Source organism: Aethalodelphis obliquidens, unplaced genomic scaffold, assembly GCF_003676395.1.
Source record: "Aethalodelphis obliquidens isolate GAN/ISIS:26980383/991018 unplaced genomic scaffold, ASM367639v1 scaffold349, whole genome shotgun sequence".
Lineage (NCBI taxonomy): Eukaryota > Metazoa > Chordata > Mammalia > Artiodactyla > Delphinidae > Aethalodelphis > Aethalodelphis obliquidens.
In genome coordinates, this window is record NW_020838263.1 from 1 (window position 1) to 4,310 (window position 4,310).

At 49.1% G+C, this 4,310-nt stretch overlaps 1 pseudogene; it reads right to left on the reverse strand.

Annotated features, from left to right (window-relative positions):
- Nucleotides 1–6: 6 nt before the first annotated feature.
- Nucleotides 7–3,814, reverse strand: LOC113616689 (putative zinc finger protein 75C; annotated as a pseudogene).
- Between the last annotated feature and the right edge of the window lie 496 nt (nt 3,815–4,310).

Sequence of the window (4,310 nt, forward strand, 5' to 3'; positions counted from 1 at the left end):
CTCTCCAACTCCTTATTGCCTTTTGTTTGTTTCTAAGAACTTGAGGCTCATCTCCTTTGCCAAGCCAGACTAGGCTCATTACCCTCAACACACCCTGGCTCCAAAGAGGGCAAAAAGCAACTCTCCCTAAGGCCAGGGAAGTCTGCCAGGAACTCTGAAACCTGTGGACTGACTATGGCTGTGGGTCTGTGCTTTCACGTCCTGCTTTACATGTCCTAAAGGAACAACAGAACTGAGACTTAATTCATCTTATTTCCCAATTAACTGCCCCCAATACATCCACCTTCACCCTGTTTTACTGCACACATGAAGAATCTTTCTTCTCACCCCATTCCTCATTTGACCAGATTCCCTCTGTAAGTGTTCTACCAGGACCACAGCCTCCTCAATGCTCTGTAGATGGTGCTTCTTTATGTAAGTCTGGGTGTCCCTGGGCAGAATGGTCAGGAACTACTCTAGGACCACAAGTTCCAAGATCTGCACTTCTGACTGAATCTCTGGCCTCAGCCACCATGGGCTTAATTTCTGAAGCTGGTCAACAGCCTCCCTGGGTCCAGCTGCATCATGACAGAGGAAGCTCTAGAAGTGCTGGTGAAACCTCTTGGGACTGAGACTGTCCATTTGGGGGGCATATTTCTTATGCTGACTGGAGCTCTCTGTCACAGGTCCCTTGGTCTCCCACAGAGTCCTGATCTGAGGGTTCAAGTACTTACCCACCTTCAGATCTACTGTCATCATTCTGATCTAGGAACAATTTGGCTCCTGTGTTGGACACACCACCAGCACCATCTTTGACAACTGAGGCCCAGTCTGATCTGGAACAAAACCAACAGAAGGTTCTTCTTTCTAAAGCATTAAAGTGAGAAAAAAAAAAGTGCATGTCAATAAAGAAGTCACACGAACTTTACTACTTGTTACTTATTATAAGAGAAAAATGAACTTTAAAAATCAACTGCCAAGCCCTTGTTTCTCTCCTTTTCTTTCTATTATTCAATGGAATACAGCACGACTTATTGAAGACAAATGTAAATAAATTACTTTGCCTTAAAAAAAAAAATAGGGCTTCCCTGGTGGCGCAGTGGTTGAGAATCTGCCTGCCAATGCAGGAGACACGGGTTCGAGCCCTGGTCTGGGAAGATCCCACATGCCGCAGAGCAATTCGGCCCGTGAGCCACAATTACTGAGCCTGCGTGTCTGGAGCCTGTGCTCCGCAACAAGAGAGGCCACGGCAGGACTTCCCTGGTGGTGCAGTGGTTGAGAGTCCGCCTGCCGATGCAGGGGACACGGGTTCGTGTCCCGGTCTGGGAAGATCCCACATGCCGCGGAGCAGCTGGGCCCATGAGCCATGGCCGCTGAGCCTGTGCGTCCAGAGCCTATGCTCCGCAACGGGAGAGGCCACCACAGTGAGAGGCCCGCGTACCGCAAAAAAAAAAAAAACAGAGAGGCCACGACAGTGAGGGGCCCGCACACCACGATGAAGAATGGCCCCCGCTCACCCCAACGAGAGAAAGCCCTCACACAGAAACGAAGACCCAACACAGCCAATAAATAAATAAATATTTTTTTAAAATTAATTAATTAATTAAATCAGGAGAGGTTGGTGGGTGAAAAAACTAGTACCCACTGGCTCCAAGGAGTTTGGGGATTATCCAAAGATTTAATTGATGCACTTCCTATGCCATCCTCTCCATGTAAAGGAAAGATCAGGAGAATATTCTGAGTTTCTCTTAAATTTCAACATATCGTCCTAGTATGTCTTCAGTAAGAGGGTACAACTTCTATGACCTTTGCTCTTTTGGGAAGATGAAAGACTTCACTTCCTGGACCATTTGAGGTGCTCCTTTGCATTGTATGAAAACTGGCAGAAGAGCTGGAACAATGAGACCAGAGTGGAAGAACAGTAATTCAGAAAAATGGAGCCTTACTCTTCTCAAAAGCATCCCCCAATTAAGTAACTAGTTGCTCTACATTCATCTTGGCATTTCTTTGTAAGATATATAAAGAGCACCATGCAGAAGATTTATACCTGAATTTTTAATTTTCATTACTTGACTTAGGAAAAATTACAGCTGATCCTTGTTCACAAAATGTGTATCCAAATGTCAGTTGGGAAAAAGGACAGCATGTTAGTTGGTGATGATTACATTCAGCTGCTACATTTCTCCAGGGCTCATTTAGACCTCTAAGCGAGGCTGAGGTGGAGTGCCTCGTGAGCCTCACTTTCCCTGAGGTGATCCAGCGGAAAGGGCACCGAAATTCTGCCCAGGAAGCCACGGTGTTCACAAACGGCCGGCTCCCGATGCCCACCTGGCTCTGAGGAGCAGGAACACTTCCCAGGCTTTCGCATCAGAGGAAGCTGATCTCTCTGAGGCTGGACCACCCGTTTCTCCCACAGTAACATCAACCGGTAAAGGAAACGCCGGCGGAGGCGGGAAAGTGGACACGACCGCCCGGGCGCGCCCGCGAGCACTGTGCCTGCGGGCAGTGTCCGAATGGACTCCCGCAGCGCGGCCCCGGGCGCCACCCGCACAAACGTTGGAGACAGCGGCCTCACGAGCCTGACGGCGGGCCTCGCCCCAGACAGTCCAGCCGCCCGGTTCGGAAATACCCCCGGCTGCCTTGCAGCGGCCGGCGTCTCTCGGGGGCTCCGGAGCCTGCGCCGAAGCGGAAGCCGCTTCTAGGTTACCTCGGATAGCTTGGCTTCGTGGAGGCCGCTCCCACCTCCCGGGGCTCTACCGCAAGTCGCCGCCGGTCCGGCCACCGCTCTAAGGAGGACAGCTCCCCGCCCCGCGCCACTCAGAGGTGGGTTCCGAGGCTCAGGCCCGGAACCACTTAGGTTCGCCTGGCCCGGACGGCCCGCCCGGAGCAGTTCCTCCGCCGCGGGCTTACCCACCCCCACCCCTCACTCTATCCAACCGGAAGGGGAAGTGACGTACCTCCGGAGAGAGGCTCCTCGCAGGTCAATGTGTCTTCACCGCCGCGAACTGGCGTTTACCAGGCGGCGAGAGTTGATGTCACGGAGTCTCAGGCCCGCGGAGCCTGAGGGCCCTGCACGGTGGCTGTCCTCTCGCGGCCATTACTTCCTTCGTCGTTGTGAGTGGGTGGCGACTGGTAACCCGGAGTCCCACCGCGTGACGTCCCCGCCCCTGCCAGTGCCCGAGCTGTCCTCCCGCCGCTTCTCACAACCTCTTCCGGTACCTGGTGTTGACTTAAAACAAAAAAATAGCCAGTTATTTTATCAGCAAAATGAGTTAATTTGGGGACAATAAAGAGTTGCTATTTGGAATAAGCAAACCCTGGCAACCATAAGCAAGTCTGGAGAACATGGTTCTTGTACACAGGAGACCTGAGGAGTTCGGAGCGACTGTTGTAACCCAAGAATCCACTGGAGCAAAATGGGAGTGTAGTGGCTTGTCATTGGCTGAATTTTGACAGTCTCTCATTGGCTCACCTGTTGCTAGGTCAGGAGAAAATCTTCCTCCTGGTGGGTAGTAAAGTAGTAACCTGTTGCTAATGCAATTGATGTCTAGTGGTTGGGCGTGAGATCAACCCCTTTGAGCTCTGATTCCATTTTAAATGAGGTACCGTTTATAATTTTCACAAAGGCAGTTTCGTCTAACTAATCTGGCTTGTGATAGGTGTGACCCAGACACTCACATGCAACCAAAGTTCCTACAGCTGGCTGAGCACGGCAATCCCTCTGTCTTACAACAGGCGTGTCAACAACCAAAAGATTCTCACTAATTAGAGAAATCAGAGAAATGCAAATGCAAATCAAAACTACCTCACACCGTCAGAATGGGCATCATTAAAAAGTCTACAAATAACAAATACTGGAGAGGGTGTGGAGAAAAAAGAACCCTCCTACACTATTGGTGGGAATGTAAGTTGGTGCGGCCACTATGGAAAACAGTGTGGAGGTTCCTCAGAAAACTAAAAATAGAATTACTATATGGTCCAGCAATCCCACTCCTGCACATATACCTAGACAAAACTATAATTCAAAAAGATACATGCACCCCTCTGTTCATAGCAGCACTATTCACAATAGCCAACACATGTAAACAACCTAAATGTCCATCAACAGATGAATGGATAAAGATGTGCTATATATATACAATGGAATACTACTCAACCATAAAAAAGAATGAAATAACATGGATACAACCAGACATTATCATACTAAGTGAAGTCAGACAAAGATAAATACTATATAATATCACTTATATGTAGAATCTAAAATATGGCATAAATGAACTTATCTACAAAACAGAAACAGACTCACAGACATAGAGAACAGGCTTGTGGGT